Below are 18989 nucleotides of genomic sequence, written 5' to 3'. Positions count from 1 at the left end.
ATTTAATTTTATGATATTCCGATTGCATTGATAGGCCTCTCTGCCACTATACAGGTCTCCCAAATCTATCAGAGGTTCTGTCCACAAACTGTATTGTATGATATTCATATTGCATTGATAGGCCTCTCTCCCAGTACACAGGCCTCCCAAATTTAGCAGGGTCTCTGTTCCCAAATTATATGGCATGATATTCAGATTGCACTGATAGGTCTCTCCCCCACTATACAGGTCCCCCAAATTGATCTTGGATGCTGTCCCCAAACTTCAAAGTATGATATTCTGATTGCATAGATAGGCCTCTCTCCCACTATCAGGGGTTCTACTCCCAAATTGTATTGTATGATGTTCAGATTGCGTTGATAGGCCTCTCTCCCACTATACAGGTCTCCCAAGTCTAGCAGGGGTTCTATTCCCAAGTCGTATTGTACGATGTTCGTTTTGCATTGATGGGCCTCTCTCCCACTGTACAGGTCTCCCAAATTTAGCAGGGGTTCTGTCCCCAAAATTGCATTGTGTGCCATTCAGATTACATTGATAGGCCTCTCTCCCACTGTACAGGTCTCCCAAATTTAGCAGGGACTCTGCTCCAGAATTTTTTTATCATAAGGATTACAATACTCCTTAGGCTCCCTCCTACCATACGAGATTCTAGAACATAGTCAGAATTAGTCTCAAGCACAAACTTAGATTAACCATGTTAACATACTCCTAGTAAGGACCAGACCCTGATAGAATAGTTTTACCGCCCTCACCCTTTCCGAGAGACCTACATAGACAGCACTGAACTTTGACCTACACCCCTGACAACAGTACGCCCAGCTCCAAAACCCCACCGGACAGCGCTCGGAGGATACACAAACCAACCCACCGGAAGAACAGATGGCACAAAAGCACCCAAGCCTACCAACACAAGAAGAAATACCAGCACTCCCATCACAAGACACAGCAGCCAACGACTCAACTGGCACCTCAGCACTGAGCACCAAAATGCCCCAGACCAGAAAGGGACACTGGGAAAGGGCACAAGACAAGGCTGTACTGGACACATGCACACAAATCCAACCTACCACCGAAGCAACAACCTCAAATAGAGGAAACACAACGCCAAAAACCAAAACGACCAGAACAAAATTCCAAAGGGAATATTCCTTATATCTCACACCATACCTCGCAACAACCCCGGAACCAGGATACCCCAACGACACAGAGACATCAAGACACACAAAGAACATCCCGAGACAACCAGGAAAAAGACAGGAACACCCAAGAAGAATGTGGCTAGAGTCCGACCCCATCACCCCATACATCACAAGAACAGAAGGACACCCTCAACACCCGCGCCATACCGGACATAACGACAACGAAGATCATATAACGAACAACCCAAACATGAACCTAACTGACCAATTCAACGAAGAAGAAGCCTTCACAGACCTTCACCTAACGAGCACAAACGGAGAAGCAACACCACTGAACAGCCAAGCTTTCAATCTAGCAGACCGCTTCAATGAAGATGCAGCTTCCGCTGATCCTCATAGGCCCTCTTACAATGAAGATGCAGCCTTCGCTGATCCTCATCCACCCCAAACAACGCCAACAACGATGCACCGCAACCAAACAATCCAAACCAAAACAAGGAACAACCAACAAGCAAAACCACACCAAAAAGATCCACTACAACCTCATCAATGCAAGATCAATGTCCAAACATGCCACCGAGATATACGATCTGCTCTGCGACGGAGGGATCGACATCCTATTTGTAACAGAAACTTGGCTAGATGACAATTACAAGATCACCCTCAACAACTGCTTGCCTGAATACTTCAAATGCGTCCAATCAAACAGAAAAACCAAAAGAGGGGGAGGGCTGGCAATCATTCACAAGGAACACCTGGATATCAAACTGGAAGACCCACTAATCATCGATAATTGCGAATCCCTAATCATACGTCTAGCAGTAACACCCAAAACAAGCTTGACATTCGTACTAATATATAGACCACCAACCTAAGATTCAACCTTCCTAGCCATCAAACACAATCACTTGATAGTCCTAGGAGACTTCAACATTTGGTTTGAAGGAGAAAGTACGACCAATACAAAAATCGCTAACCAGCCAATAAACCTACAAAAGCAGCAAGCAGCAATGAACCTACAACAACTAGTCAAAGGAGCAACCCACTCGGCAGGGCATACACTTGACGCAATTTTCGCTAACAAACTACTCCTCACCACGGCACCCTCAATTCAAATACCCTGGAGCGACCACCTCATCACCCTCTTCGTAATCAAAATGACCACGCTAACAAACAATCAACCGGACAAAACAATGAAAACCATGAAAAGAAATTGGAGAACCATCAAAAACTCCAACCTGAATGAACTCCTGGAGCTAAACAAACCACACCCAACATTCATGGAAGGCGATGACCTGGACAAAAAGGTAACCCTGCTGCATTCCTGGATTATAACTACTATAGACAACATCGCCAAAGAAAAACCCTTCGCTTCTTCTAATAAACGTTCAATGGCAAAATGGTTTTCCCCACTACTTAGCACCATGAAAATAAAAAACCGAAGACTAGAACTTGATTGGAGAAAACAAAACGACGCAGCAAAAAAACTGAAATTCCTACACAACCTGGCTTACAAAAAGGAAATACAAAAAGCAAAGAGGAAACACTACGACAACCGAATCTTCGAAGCACCAAACACCCAAAAAGAGCTCTTCAAAATCATAAACGAAATCAAAAACCCGCCGGGATGTAACAACACACCAACTCCATCCGCGAAATTCTGCAACGACCTTGCAGACCACTTCAAAAACAAAATCACCAACATCCAACAAACCATACAAAGCAGACCGTCTGATCTGACCACAACCCCAACCTACGCCCCGGAGGATCACCCAAACAAACTACGAAGCTTTCCAGAAATATCAGTGGAGACATTTGTCAAACTGGTGAATGAAAGCAATAACTCAGGGTCCCCCGAAGACCCCTGCCCACCAGACATATACAAATCGATTCTTAAACAAGGAATGCCCATGGAATATCCCAGGAACGTCCTCAACCATTCCATCGCAACTGGGAAAGTGCCACAAGCTTTCAAAACTGCATACATTAGGCCACTACTCAAAGATACAGCGGGAAACGTAGAGGTCCTCTCCAACTACAGACCCATTTCCAACATCCCGTATAGAGCCAAGCTGCCGAAACGTACATATACAAAACAACCCAAGAGTTTATAGAAGAGCAGGGCCTACTGGACCAGGCACAAGTTGGCTTCAGACCACTGAGAGGAACATAATCAGCTCTACACTCAATATGGGACGATCTAAAAATCAACGCAGACTCGGACAACAGCACTGCCTTGATACCTATCGGCAGCATTTGACACCGTCAACCATGACACCCTCATACCGAGATTAGAAGGACTTGGAATAACAGACACCGCCCTAGTATGGATAAAATCTTTCCTAACAAACAGAACAGAAACCGTATGGATGAAACCCTTAAAATCCAGCCCGAGATATTCCACCTGTGGAGTACCACAAGGATCATCCTTCTCCCCGCTACTATTCAACATCTACCTGTATCTACTTATCAGAATCATCAAAAGCCACAGCCTCACCTGCTACAACTACACTGACGATACACAAATAATCTTCAAAATACAAGAAAACCTGGAAAGAAACTCAACGCTAGAAAACTGCCTCTGCGATGTATTCTTCTGGATGAACTCCAATTCCCTCAAAATAACCCAGGCAAAACTGAAATAATGATCGTCCCAAAAAATGGAGGAGAAAACCAATTCATCCCTTGGCCAAGGGAACTCGGGACAACCCCAGCACCCTCGCCGATTTTAAAAAACCAGGGGGTTCTGATGGACAATAATCTCACGCTAGAGCCACAAGTAAACGCTCTCCTCAAGATATGCTTCTTCCTCCTGCGAGCAGCAAAGAGAATCTTACCGTTCCTATCGTTCACCAACAAAACAACCACCATCATCGCCCTCGTCATGTCCAAAGTAGACTACGCCAATAGCCTATACATAGGCATGCCTGAACGACTCCTAAAAAAACTACAATGCAGTCAAAACGCGGCAGCCAGACTACTTCTGAAACTACCCCAAAGAGTACACACCGCACCAGCACTGAAAACACTACATTGGCTGCCAATAAAACAACGAATAAAATTCAAAACAATGTGCATTACGCACAGAGCAGTACACAACGAAGGCGCTGAGTTCCTAAGAGACAAACTGCGCCTACATCAACCAACAAGAACGCTCAGATCAATCATGGACATCCGCCTGGAACCAAAGCCCTACAACAAAAGAAGACTTGGAGGATCCTCCTTCTCTCACCAAGCCTCAAAAACCTGGAACGACCTTCCAAAGTACATACGTAACACAAGAAACCACCTATTATTCAGGAAATTACTCAAAACCTGGCTCTTCACGTCATAACTAAAAAGACTGGCCACAGGGGCACCGACATAACTAAAAACATCAATGAACGTAGAGCGACCGTGATACACACCGATCAATCAAAGGGAAAAGCCAAGGTAAATATCCCACGACATACTAAAGGACCAAATGGGAGACAGCCGCAATATGACCAGACAGTAAACATAGCAAATTAAGACAGAAAGACTAGGAGGAATCATCAAGAGGACCATGACCTTAACTATTACCTTCCCCAACAGCCCTAAGGACAAAACATAGAGAGGGAAAGGAAGCACTGCACCACGGGCCCCAATGCAGTGGGTGAGAAACAGAATGTTTCTTCACTACACACTGTCCACCAATACAAAGCAGGAAGCACAATGCCCCACCACACAAAACTACAACTAAACAACAGTCCCAAGGATGCTCACCCCACGGAAACCAAAGAACCAGTCAGGACAGAAGGACACGAACGTCTGAATACACAGGCTCACCAAGACGGATCCACTAGGACAACACATCAACACGACTCCGACCCTGAACCATTCAAAGCCTTAACCGACCAGGGTCACACTAGATCACCTGAGAATAGATATCACCCACCCAGTCCCACAACTGAAGATTAGGTTCAGACGCACCTACCAATCCAAACTATACTAAACAGGATACAGTTGGATCAGCGCAACACCACCAAAGTGAGTCCGCCCACGAGTAAATAGCAACATCTCAACCCAAGGGTATACAACTCTAACGGAACCATAAGTACCTGAATCAGGATACAGACCCCACTAACCCAACCCTCAATTTTCTGCATACTTAAACCCACGCAAAACCACACAACCATCTCTCTCCCAGCAATCCGCACGCACTTTACACACCGCATCAACAACACATAAACTTCACCCACAGCACTCAAGGCCTTCGCCCGATCCAATACTAGCACCAAAGCCCAGCACTCGGTGTGTACCGAGCGGAAGCTGCCAACAGCCCACCACTTTTCCCATTCTCCTTCTCCCCTCTTCCCGACTAACCCTACCCACCCTTCCTGTTTACAGATCTGCCAGAGCACCTGAGGACCAATTCTGTTGGTGACGGTGCGCTATACAAGTACCACTAACATAACATAACACAAGCATCCCATAGCTCACACAAGCATCCCATAGCTCGACCAAGCACAACACACACCTAACTGAGCTGAAAGCAGCAAACTTTAAGGGCCTCATTACAAGTTCAGTGGCACGGCAAAAAGTGGTAATTCCATTAATGCCACCTTTTTGGCCGGTAGCAGAATTACTGCCATTTTTCACAAACCACTGAACACAAACACAAAAGTATGCCAGTCAGGTAACACAATGGTGTCCCCTCCAAATACATCATTTTTTTTTGCAGATACCCCGATTACTGGACAATTATCAACACACTTGTTCTGTGACCAAATCGTACAGTTTCTCCTCATGGTGTATGAAATGGTAGGACGAACCTATAATTTTAGCCAACCACCCTGGAACTTGGAGTTCCATATTAAATTTGACATATTATAAATACTACGAGCTCCAAAATGCAGAAGCATGTAGCGCTATGTAAAGTGTGCAGTGGACCTCCGCTGCACCAGTCTGTATGCAGACCTGTCCACATTGGCCTCTTGGTGGCCCCCACACCTAACACCTAGTGGTGAGCCCCCCACCAGCCATGGAGATTCACCGACTTGGGGGGAAGCGATGCAGGCAGCTCCAAGGGGAAGGGGCGCCTGGCAAATGGGAGAGTGTGATAAAAGGGAGGGCATGCTGAGGTGAAGAGGATGGCAGAAGGACATTGGCCGAATACTGGGGCAAGGTGTGAGGGGCTGTCCAGAGGCAAGGCTGGATAGTGGGAGGCAGGGAAATGTTTATATGAACAGGTTTGGGGAGTAGTAGCCCTCTTTGTTTGCTGAATTGGACGCATACTGCGCTCCATACATAATTGATGCGTGATGCCCCTGGTGGCTAAAGTTGTGCCTGTGCAGACCTTGCGCCCCAGAGACATGCAGGCCTGAGCGGAAGTAAACTTGAGGTGCCTGCGCATGCGTGCAGAGAGCTGCACAGACCACAGGCTTTGCCTTGTGCTGACCTCGGCAGAAGAGGGCAGAGCATGGCATCAGCGAGGCAGTGCCCTCACAGGAACATGGAGTCAGCAGGAGCACAGCTGCAGAGCCACCAACAAATCAATGAAGCCGCGGTCGGCTTTCCTTCCCTGTACCCCTCTCTCTATGTCCTTCCCTGAATTCTCTTCTCATCCATATTAGTGTACCCCATTACTGCAACCTCTGTACGGGTACATGCGAGCTATAAAAAAGTGAGTGCACACCTGCATGCAGATATGTACCCTAAGTACCCTATGTGTGCGGAGGTCGTGGCATTTTTCCAAACGGAACCAGAAGTACCTGGACCAGGATACAGACCCCACTAACCCAACCCTCAATTTTCTGCATACTCAACCCACTCACAAAACCATTTCTATCCCAGCAATCCCCACGCACTTTACCACACCGCATCAACAACACATAGAGCAAACCTACAGCACACAAGGCCTCGCCCAATCCGATACTTGCACCAAAGCCCAGCACTCGGTTTATACCGAGCTGAAGCTGCCAACCGCACACCACTTCTCCCACTCTTCTACTCCCCTCCTCCTCGAATAACCCTACACGCCCTCATCCTGTTTACAGATCCGCCAGAGCGCCGGGGGACCAATTCCGTTGGCAACGGTGCGCTTTATAAGTACCTGTAACATAACATAACGTTTCCAATGATTTCAATATGTAAAGTACTGTTGTGACATGTTGCCAGAAAAAGTGCAGACAAAGCTCAACCTGTTGGCAAATCTCTAAATTGAATATTGTTTGAGCTTATAGCTGTCAACAATGATGTCCTTGTATTGGGTCTTCGCAATACTAATGATCAAAATAGTAAAGCAGTGGTGGGGCATATAGAGGTTGCGCAAGCTGCCATCCTTAAAAATGCACTTTGAGGCAGTACGGTGACCCAAAAAGTTTCAATCCACTTTGGTATGTCATCAAACTGAAAAAAAGAGGAATTGTTTCCATAACCTCTTACTCCACTTACCCCACTTTCCCGGTGCACGGGCAAATGCCTGCTCTCGGGAGGATTTTCTGATGGGTAGGAAAAAATAGTTCCATGTGTTAATATCCACGCAAAAATATTGTGATACAAAAATATTGCAGTATTTTTGCGGCGATATTGAGCCATGGACCCTGCGGGGGACACCCCCTACAACCCCAGCATTATTTTTAAATGTATGGGGGACACCCCAGCAACCCCCACTCCCACAAATCATCCCCCCCCAAAAATATTGCCTATGGCAAGACAAACAACCATATATACAACAATATTTTTGGTGGGGATAATATGTAGGGATACCGAAGAAATGACAGGTCAGGCTGTCAGATTTTCCTACCCCGTCACTTTTTCCTACCCCTGGTTGGGGTACCAAATGCCTGCTGTCGGTAGGATTTTCTGATGGGTAGGAAAAAATGACAGGCCAGGCTGTCAGATTTTCCTACCCCGTCACTTTTTTCCTAAAGGTAGGATTTTCTGATGGGTAGCAAAAAATGACATTACAATACCCGTCAGATTTTCCTACCGATAGGATTTCCTGTCAGATAGCAAAGTGACGTTACACCGGCCAGGTGGCTCCATGTAGTACAGGACACTGTGCTGGAGAATATAATGGACAGTTCAACGCTGCCAGAATAGGAATACCTTTGCTAGAGGATAGCTTGCTTCTTTGGCAGCACTCCCAGTCTAAAGTGATGATACCCGTGCCCACACTAAGTTAAAACCAGAAGTAAACTAGAATCTCTCAAACTGAATGGATAATGTTAGCATGTATGGAACTGTAAGTTCCACACTTGTGCCTGATCCAGCCTGCAATAAAATACATGACAAATCTGCAGCCTGTAAAGACCTGCTCATCATTACAATATTTGTCAAAGCCCTTGATTGGCAATACCTTGGCAGAGAACAAAAGCAACCCTAAGCTAGGAAATCAGGAATGCAGACCTGTTATTTAAACTTTAACTAAACATCGTTTTCTGTGGCTTCAGGGAACGTAAAACCTGGCACCTATTGGAGTGGGTGCTGTACACTGGTCTGTGTAACAGGGACCAGTGCTGGCTATCGACGCCCATGATCGATAGTAGGGCGAAACCCTTAATGCTTTAGTCTACCTCTGGGGGTTGCTCAAAGACCGCCTCCACTCAATTCCACACGTTCGTAACGATCCCTAGGAGAAAACATCTCCTGAACATAGCACGCAGCGTCAGATTGCAAGTCCGCTCGGTGAACGTGCGACGTCAAATGGTGCACATCTGAACTTTGGGAGCCGAAGCAAGGCTTACATATGTATGCCATTAACATCTGCACACAAGAGTAACACCGGTATCTGTGGTGTTTTGCCATACATGCAGATGCAGGGGTTCTCTCTTCTGAGCAGTTTCACTCATTTACGCATGGGCTGAATGCACAGACCAGACATCTGCATTGAAAGCGAAAGTGAAACAGGACGTCCTGGACTGCGAGCTCCAGCACATTCTGCACATCAAAAAAGAGAGCGAGCTGGAGAGAACAAGGTGAGCTGAGCTCCTAGCGGTAAAGTGAGTGGGAGCCGGCGCAACGGGGTTGAAGGGAGGCTTGTGACACTTGGGGACTGAACCGTGGTCTGAAGAGGCGCAATCAGTGATCTTTGGAGAAAGCAGGACACCCGATCTCAGGTGGGTAACATCTTGTGTAGGGGAACGAAAGGGGTGGAACGACACTCCAAGAGAGGGTGAGATCTTGCTCTAAGAGACCGCATGAAAGAGAAAGACCGGGTCTAAAGGGCAGAGACATTCAGAAATAGAAGTGTGTCCCGTTACCTTACTCGCAGCATGTTTTGAAGCAAACTATTTTGATTCTTTCGCTTCTTGGGAAAACAACGGTCTCTCCTAGCCTAGCCCCCAGAGTTTGTATACACGGAAGAGTGGCAGTCTGCAGACTGACGGCCAAGAACTGAGAGATTCGATAAGGGGGCGTAGCTTATTTCTGCAATACACATTGATTGGTGGGGGGTGGGCGGGGTAGAGGTTGTGAAATTGTTTTATCTTCCTAAAAACAGTGTGTCGAGTAGTCAGCCATGGAAGCATACGGCGCCGCCCTGAAGGGGCCTGAAGCACCGAGGCTGAACCGCCAAGCCATAACAGGGCGGACGGGTCGAACCCCCCGCCCAGCCTGCTGCCGCTGGCGTAACGGAGCCCCCGCGGTGCGGGAGCCCCGCTAGCACATGTCCTGGGGGCCTCACCTGGGAGAAAAAAAAAGAAAACAAATATTTTTAGAAAACATTTTTTAACATTTTTTTTAAATTTACTCTGCATTCATAAAGAAATCCTTTCTGTAACAGACATAATTTCTTTATGAAGGCAGAATGACTATAAAAAGAAACTTTCTTTTTGAAGTCCAAGGGCTCCTCCCACCCCATGACATGGAAGATCCCAGGCTGGGGGCCTCCATGTCATGGTGTGGGGGAGCTCTATGACTTGTATGGTGAAGGGGTGCACACTTTAATGTATGGGTGGGTGAATTGATGTGTGTGCCTCTATGGTGAAAGGGTGCACACTTAAATGTATGGATGGCTGGGTGTGCGTGATGGTGAATGGTGTGTGTGCTTGTGTTCAGGGGCGCTACAAAATCTACTTTTCGGAGGGGGGGCTTATCCTTCAAATGTTGGGAGAGGCTAACTTCACACGGTGTGGGAGGGGCAAACTTATTTGTGTGGACACTTCTAACTTCTTTATGCATTTTAATGAGACTATTCTAGTGCAGCTTCAATGTTACAGTTAACTCTCTACTTTAAGTCTGAAAGCACCCACTTCTGCTGTGGGAATGAGCGGTCTCCTGTTCCCTCTCTACCCTTCCAATCACTCCCCTGCCATGCAAGTACTAAACCCACATCACGATTTAAATTGCCTAAAAAATGTGGCAGTTGAATGCAGGTACTAACAGTGAAATGCTTTACATTAGTAATTGCTGGGTCCTTGTTAGCAGGGAAACCCAGGTACTGTTTAACATCTTTGTCCTGTTCTGTCTGGAAACTTCTCTGATGGTCAGCCACGTAGCTCTCAACTCACACGCTTTTAGTGGGTGTCACCCGCCTTGTAAAGGGCTGAATCACCTGCCAAGCCTCCTGCACGCCCATTCATTCCAATGGGCGTCTCATCCGCCAAAAACAAAATCGGGTGATTTCACCCGCCTTTGCAACACAAATGGTTGAGAGCTATGCAGCCAGGTGGATTCAACATAGCCCAAAATTTCATGGGGGGAGTGTTGAAGCCCATTCGACTCAATGGTGTTACGCCACTACTTGTGTTTAATGCCTTGATTACTTATTGGTAATCCTCATTACATATAGCCCTATTCTTCTTCATCCCTATACTTCTGTATGAAGCAGTACTTGTGTATAAGGCACTGTGCTTCATACACAAGTACTAGGATGAGGTAGAGGTACATGGAGGTAATTCCTGACTTGGCTACCTGTAATCATAACTCCTAATCCCACCCTTCCTCATCCCAGTACTTACCCATGAGGCAAGGAGCCTCATACGTAAGCTCTGGGACAAAGAAGAGGGACGTGAAGGGAATTCTGGGCCAATGAGCTGAATTTGGAGGTTGCAGTAGGGGGTGGGAGGGAGAGGGGATGTGTGGGGGGAGGGATTGTGCGATAAATCATAATGGCTGTCCATGTCCAGGCTAAGCAGGCATGATACGTGGTATTAGTGGCAAGAGAGGCATTTTGGTGCAGCCAGTTTAGTCATTCCTCAGTTTAGTATGACTTTTTTTTTAACTGTGCATTTCTGATAAAGCAGTCCTGCTAAGTGCAATTACCTGGCTAGAATGGCATTTGGGTGCTGCCAGCCTAGCCGTTTCTTATTGTGACATTGTATATTATTTTCGGCATCTATGATAAAATTATGATATATGATATGTCATTTAACACGCCTGTACGCAAGTGTTTCTAGGCACGTCAAGGCAAGGGAGAGAAGATAGGACAAGACAAACGATCTTACTAGGCCTTGTGTCATTCAGATTGTGCAAGTGAGAGAACGAGAAATGCAAGGGGAAAGGGAGGGGGGAAGTGCAAGGAAGAGGGGAGGGGAAAACAGGGCAGTAATGCTCTAAGTGCAGCCAGGGCAGCGCGGCTCTGGGTAGTGCAAGGAGAACAAGGGACAGTTAAAGCCCCTAAGTGCGTGGTAGGCCCAGAGGCAGTGCAAGGGTGACTGAGCTGCTTCCGCAACTTCACGTGGTCCGCTCAAGTTTGAGAGGGGCAGAGAGGGCATTCCAGAGGGAGGCACTTGCAGAGGAGAGAGATCTACCCCCCACTCTCTGCCTGGAAAAGCGTCTAACCCTTGGAGGTAGCTGGGGGAAGGGATTGAGAAGGAAGGTATTTTGGAAGAGCATTGGATGTAGTGTGGGCCCAACCCCCAAAAGCATTGTGGACAATGCAAAGGTTCTTGAACTTGATCCTTGCAGCCACCGGGAGCCAGTGGAGGGATTTCCGGACTGGAGAGATATGATCTCTGGGCTTGAGGCCAAGGATAAGTCCCACAGTCCTGTTCTGGATTAGTTGCAGAGGGCCAAGAGTAGAGGAAGGCAAATTGAGAAAGAGGCTGTTGCAGTAGTCCAGCCTAGAGAGAAACATGGCTCTGGAGACAGTGAGCTTCTGGGGGAAAGTGAGAAAGGGAAAAGTCCCTTTGAGGTGGAGCAGCTGGTAGTGGGACTTCTTGGCGATTTCTGAGATGTGAGGAGAGAAAGAGAAAATGGAGTCGAAGATGACACCAAGGTTTTTTGCCTCGCAGGAAGGCGAAGGATGAGGACCCAAGGTGGGCGGCCAGAGTGAGAGAGGGAAAGCAGGGGCCGGGGTCCCAATGAGAAGGAATCTGTCTTAATGGCATTAAGGCAGAGATAGTTGGAGGTGCACCAATCCTGAATCATGGATGGAAAGTCGGGAATGAGCGAGAGGTGAGAAAAGCCTGAAGGAAAGCAGAGTGTCATCCGCATAACACTGAAAGTTAGAGGAGAAGATAGAGATCAGGTGGGCCAAAGGGGCCAAGTAGAGGTTGAAAAACCAGGATGAGAGGATAGAGCCCTGGGGAACGCCACAGGTGGAGCGAGAGGTGGCAGAGAGAAAGGGACCAAGCTGGACCTAGGAGGGACAGTCCAAGAGGAAGGAGGTCAGCCACTCCAGGGCCTGATTCGCGATGCCCAGGTTCTCACGTAGTCGATTGATCAGGATGGCGTGGTTGGCTGTGTCGAAAGTAGAAGAAACACCAGGGAGCATTAGGACAGAAGGAATGCTGTAATCAAGGTTAGAGAGCAGCTCTTCATGGGTGTTCAGGAGAAAAGTTTCTGTGCCTCTGGCAGCTGTGAAGCCAGGCTGATGGTCAGGGAAACAACCAACAGATTCAGTGTGGAGAGTACGCTGGGAGATGGCCAGCTTTTTCAAGAGTTTGCCCAGGAAAGGGGTGATGGAGATTGGGCGATAGTTTGCCGGGCAGGTAGGATCGGCAGACGGCTTCTTGACGAGTGGGTGCACAAGGTAGTGCTTAAGGGGAGAGGGAAACGTTCCAGTGGCAAAAGAGTGATTGCAGAAATCGGCCAAGGCTGGAGCAAGGGTGTCAATATGGTCCTTGATGGTTCTCGAGGAGCAAGGGAGCACCTGTTTGGATGACATTTTCATAGATCGGACTTGTCTAGAAACCTTGTCAGGTATTGTCAGAGAGAAAGAGGAGAAAGGAGGATAAGAGGAAGAGATGGCCAAAGGGGGGCGGAGAGAGGGAGAGGAAGAGTAGATGGAGTACAGCAGTGAGAGGCCAGAGCCATACCGAGGGCCTGGGAGGGAACAAGAGAGGTAAAGATGCCAACAGGATTGACCAGTTCCTTGCAAATTTTGAAGAGTTTGGCTGTGTTGTTAGAGGCCGCAGAGACGCGCGCTTTAATGTGTGCTCTCTTCTTGATGAGTGTTACTGCTTCGACGGGCATTTTGGTACAACCAGTCTAGGTATGTTTAAATGTGGCCTGGCATGCTTTACTGTAATGTTATCACGTGTCTACACTTGTCTACATTTTTCAGCCAGTGGGACATGTTTTCAATGTGGCATGGTATTTTTAATAGCAAAGCATTAATGTTCCTGTGCACTGTTGGTTACTTACATATATTGGATTGGTGTTACCCTACAAAACAATTGAAAACATGTTCGCTTTTAAGCCAATTTTTTCACAGAAAGTTTGCTGTATATTGCAGTAAAACACATATGTATATCTTCCTCCTAGTAAGACTGCGGCATACCCTTTCCGCAGCACGTTTGTGCGTATTGTGTAAGCGTGACAATCTAGGCCGGCCCAGAGTGTGGCACGACCCGTAATTTGTTTCTGAGTTGGGGGGGCCCCCCTCAACTTGGCTCTCATAGGGCTCCCCCACATTTTGTGTTCAGCCACTGCCTGCGCCTCACTAATGAGGCACAGAGAGGAAAAGGAAGTGGGGCCATATACCATGGCCCCTATATATGGTACCTGATTAGGGGGAGTGGCCTCTTTGTACATCCGCTGCCCCCGCCGTGGCTGTAGCGTCCTGGAAGATCTACCGGTATCGGTTATTTGGGTTGCAAGTAGGGGAGAGAGAAGCAGAGCATTATGGAGGTGAGAGGGACCAATCTGGGTCCAGGTCGCTTAAGGACCGGCCCCTCTGCAGAGGCTTCGGGTTTCCCTCCACGTGGTGTGAAGGAGGCGACTGCGTGTGCACTGCGTTATGCCTATGCTCTCTGCAAGCATACCTTTGTGGTCGGGCAGCGCAAATGGTATTGTTGGTTAAACGGCTGCAGGGTTTTTTGCTTCATTTCCCCTCTGTGTAAGGCGTTGCTTTGTTCTTCGTCTGTAACGAGTCAATAAGGTCTATAAATGGGGCTTGAAAATATCACAGATTTCATTTGAAATGTTCCGGCCAAGCCTCCGGTTGTGTCTTGGAGCACACACCGTTGAGTTTAGCACTCCACATGCACCTCAAAGGAAGTAATTGTGGGTGGGAAGCAGCACTGCATTGCGGTTTGAACAGAGCCTTGTTACAGGCAAGTAACTCGTGTTGTTGTTTGTGTTTCTCCCCACAGGGTATGAATGAAGGGGAGCACCTTAGGCGCCACTCCGGGACCTGCACTCTCCAATATCGATTGTATGATCAGTCAGGAAGCATGGGGCCCCTCAGGGCCTTAAGTGGGCCAGGGCCTGCCGGGGCTGAGCCCTGGCAGACTCTGAAATTTCATTTTGAGGCGGGCCCTGCCGGGGACCACTAATCTCCCCTGGCAGCCCGGCCACTACACAAAAAGGCTTTTTTTCTAAAGCCTGAAGTTCTCACTCGTGCGCGAGAGCTTTAAGCTTCAGAAAACAAATTATTTCAGCCATAATGGTGGCACCGCACCTGCGAGGCATCCCTTTAAGCAAGAGATCCCTGTGGGCCGGCGCCACCATTATGGAAAAAACGTGAGGCCGCTGGAAGCCATTAAGGCTGAATAGGCGAGGCGCTGCCCCCCACCCCGTCGAGGCAAACCTATATAAAAGAAATGCAGAGATCAACACCCTCCCCCCCAGTGGGGAGAGGGTGCAAATCTCTACAAAAGGTTTCCTGGCAGGAGTGCCATTAACCCATTGAGCCGGGGCTCGTCAAGGGGTGTGACCTAATGAGCCAGCAGGTGACCCCCGCCGTTAGGCCACGCCCACTCGATGAGCCCTGGCTTATTTTGTAGTGCCATTCAAAGCACTGGGGCCCCTTTACTGCACCTTTCATGTATACAGCCACTTGCCTTGCCCGGTCTGGCCAGGGCTCTGTAGGACAGCCTGTCGTGGAGAGCCAAAGCCCGATCAGCTTAATGGGGTTAATTGTGCAGCTGGGTCCCAGCGTGACATAAGCACCCCTCAAGAGTTAGCTCCCAAGTCAGAAAGGAAGATCTTGCTGGAATCATTCTGGAATCATTCTGGAGTCATCCGGTAACTCCATCCTAGGGTCATGCATGGATAGTTCAGGGAGATCATCCGAAACCATCCTGAAGTATGTGTATATGCCACAATATTTAAATGAGCAGACTCTAGAGTTATCACAGAGACTACTCCAGGTTGAGTTCCGATTACTTCCAGTGATGATCTTGTATTACTTCAGGATGACCCATGACTTCAGGATGGGTGGGGATTACTCCAGGATGATTTCATGACCACTTCAGGATGGGTGGGGGATTGTCCCAGGATGACCCCATGGCAACTTCAGAATGGGTTTGGAATTGTGACCGATTATTGCAGACAACTTCAGGAGGAGTTAATTCATGTTGCTTCCAAACGATTTAGGAAAAGGGTTTTGAGTCCTTTTGTGTAAGACCCGTGGTATTACTATAGGGTGAGCCTAGTTAGACTTATGGATAGTGTACTGGAAAACCTCAAGGGAATTTGCAGCCGTCACTTTCCATCTTTGCTAGAGACACTCAAAAAAGTTTGCCGATTTAGTATACAAAACTACAAATCCACCCCACAATGTCAAGAACCAACCTGTAAATTCCCTCATTTCAGTTCTCACCTCTAGCTAACATGGCATCACACCCAATAAACTCCCACAATTACTAATCACTGCACTAAAATACACACTTTCAGTGAACTAAACAGAATCAGTTAACGGTTTACCTGCATAACAGACTGCCGATCACTTCACCCAATATCACTATGAGCAGTTAGCAATTAGTTCGACCATTTACCACACCCAAGAAAACACTAGCTGACCCCCAACAGAAACCAATAGCACCAAAACATGTACCATTTAGAAGTTGGCACCAACCTACAAATTCACTAGATCAACTATACAGTAAGAACACTTGCATCTTCATTTGACAGAGCAGCGGGTGAGCTACAAGTACATTGTCGATTAGTAGCAGGGGCTGATGTAGCAACCAAACTCTGTTGTGGTGATGTTCTAATTCCATTGTTTTTAAAGACCATAATCTGAATGATTGAGCAGGTGTGTGGGAACGTGTAAGTGTCACTTCAATGTCCAAACAGGCATGAACGTCCCACTGTAACAAGGAAAGACGTGGGGATAGAGTTGAGCTTGTCAAATTAGATCTGTCCGACAAAAGATTTGTAGCAGACAGTTGACTGTTACTTTATAGTCCAATATTTTGTAGTTGTTGCACAGCTACATCTTTGGGAACTACAACATTACACAGACATCTGCCGATTTACTTCTGTGTATTTCAGTTGTCCAGGTGAAGTCATAGAGGTGGGTTCTGAAGGAAGGTATGTAGTAAGAATGAAGAGCACTAGCCATCCCTGACAAGGGCTTGGCTTTTTTTTCAGCTCCTCTCCCTACCTATTCTATGGTGCTCTCTGTCTCTCCTATCTTTTCTAACTGCTTCTGTATTCACTATCCTGCTCTCCTCACTAAATCTGGTGGGAAGAAGTTTAAAAAGGACACCCTGGTCTCCAACCCAGGCCTCCCTATCGCTCACACCTATACCTGTGCTTCCTCCAGGTAAACCCTCACAGACATCCTTATCCTCGCCATTTGGTCTCTGTGCTCTCTGCTTTCTCTTCTTCTCTGATTAATGGTTGCACCCGGTGCGAGGCCCTCCTGGCCTACTCCCACTCCTCTAAGGTCATCATTAATGTTTACTTGAATGGTACTGTCTTGGTCTAAGGCCCTCAAGCCAACCTTCTCCTCTTTGATAGATGCTTCCTGTGCCTCATCAATTTCCTTCCTTCTCCTGCTGTCCCCCCCCTTCCCTCCACGGCTTCCTTGCCTCCCCCTGCTACCTTGCCCTCTCCTCCTTCCTCTTCTACCCCCTTAAGCTTCTTCTACAGCTCCGCAGGGCGTACCTCTGATTTGTACCCCTCCCGGGAAGTCTTTCAGGACGGCAACCTTCTCCATATTGCCACTCTAAACTCTTGCTCTGCTCTCAAACGCTCCTCTGACATCTGCCGCCTCCCAGAGGAACTTGACCTCAATGTCCTCGCTCTCACCGAGACATGGTTCACAGCCAGCTCTGTCATGAACTTTGACACTCTCCTCCCTGAACGTGAAACAAAGTCCTCTCCATGCCCCCGGATCCAACCATTCTAGAGGGGGTGTAGCCCTGATCTTCCCATAGTGGATTCCTGCCCCTGTCATTCCTACGCAGGCCTACTCATCTTTTGAAAGCATCGTCTGCAGGCTCTCTCTCTCTCCTGGCCATTCCCTTACTGTGGCTACCGTCTATCGGCCACCTGGTCAGATCTCCTCCTTTCTCTCTGAGTGGGCAGACCTCTCCTCTTCCCTCCTGGTCTCGACCACTCACTCCTTCTCTGAGACTTTAACATCCACCTGGATGCTTCCTATGCTTCCTCTGGACTCATTTGTGACCTCTGTGACTCGCTCTCACTCTCTATTCCCCACTGTAGCCAGACTCACTCTGCAGGGCACACTGTGGATGTTGATCTCTTCAAACCGTCCCCTTTTGATCCCTCTCACCAATCCTCTCTCCTGGAGTGATCACTTTATCCTTTCCTGGTAGCTTGGTTTAGTTTCTACTCCAATGGCGCTTGTGCTGCCATTTAGTATACAAAAAAGCTTCTTATTCCCACTCAGCTGAGTAGGTAGGTAGAGTCCACAAAATTTGTTGGTTTTTCATGGGTTTTTATTGGTTAGTTCAATCGATTTCCTGATGGGTTAAATACAGTAAACTCTTGTGATTTGATTTGCATTGTTTAGCATGTGGTGCCGACACGTGTTTCGACCATACAGGTCTTTGTTAAATTATCACATATTGCATTTTATTGCATTTATTAGTGTGTAGTGCAGGGTGAGTGTGAATAACCGTGGGGCACATTGTGCCATACATTGTGAGGTGACATAGTATCCATATTATGTGTGAGGATCGTGGGTGTTTGTGAGATACCATATATCAAGCATCCAGACAATAATATATCAAATAAACATAATTCAATTCATATTAACCATTTGGTAAGTAGAACGTTTACAGAAAGAGCCGTTTGGAAAAGAGAAATCGGGAAGGAAGGGTTTTTGAAAGAGTGTTAATCTGGTCAGAAAATGAGTGGTTGTAAGTCAAAATGGAAATTGGGGTTGTGGGTTGAGGGATGTAGCTCACCTGGTTGGTGTCTGTCCATACTGGGATTGTGGATTCCGGGGGGTTGGGTTGGGAGCTCAGGGTGTCCTGTGTTCATTCAGTGGGTCATGATCCACCCACGCTCCGGTTGGTACCTGCAAGTTGCGAGGTGACGCAGTTTAATGGTGAGGTGCTGCTGGGGCCTGGATGGCTTGAGGATTATTGCTGATGGGGCATTGGTGGAGGTTAAATCCGCCGTACAACTTGTGGTGTGCTGGAGTCGGTGTGAGAAGGGCTCAGGTGCCCTGGGACCCCTCTTGCTGACTCTCAGGTAGAGAGGCAAGAGGGGTCCGTTGGTGCTGGAGGATTATTGCAGGTG

At 47.6% G+C, this 18989-nt stretch overlaps 1 protein-coding gene across 3 annotated transcripts in view; it reads left to right on the top strand.

Moving 5' to 3' along the window:
* Positions 1–8810: 8810 nt before the first annotated feature.
* LOC138530413 (guanylate-binding protein 1-like) overlaps positions 8811–18989 on the top strand; it is a 1110598-nt gene continuing 1100419 nt past the window's right edge. For 2 of the 3 annotated variants that reach the window (XM_069640906.1, XM_069640908.1), the window contains exon 1: positions 8811–9220. The gene's annotated coding sequence lies outside the window, so the exon portion shown is untranslated. The remainder of the gene's footprint in view (positions 9221–18989) is intronic. The other variant, XM_069640909.1, reaches the window with a different exon arrangement.

This window comes from Ambystoma mexicanum, chromosome 1q, assembly GCF_040938575.1.
Source record: "Ambystoma mexicanum isolate Mex_15411 chromosome 1q, UKY_AmexF1_1, whole genome shotgun sequence".
NCBI classification, from domain to species: Eukaryota; Metazoa; Chordata; class Amphibia; order Caudata; family Ambystomatidae; genus Ambystoma; species Ambystoma mexicanum.
The sequence above is the reverse complement of the archived record's forward strand: the minus strand, read 5'-3'. Positions and strand labels throughout refer to the sequence as shown.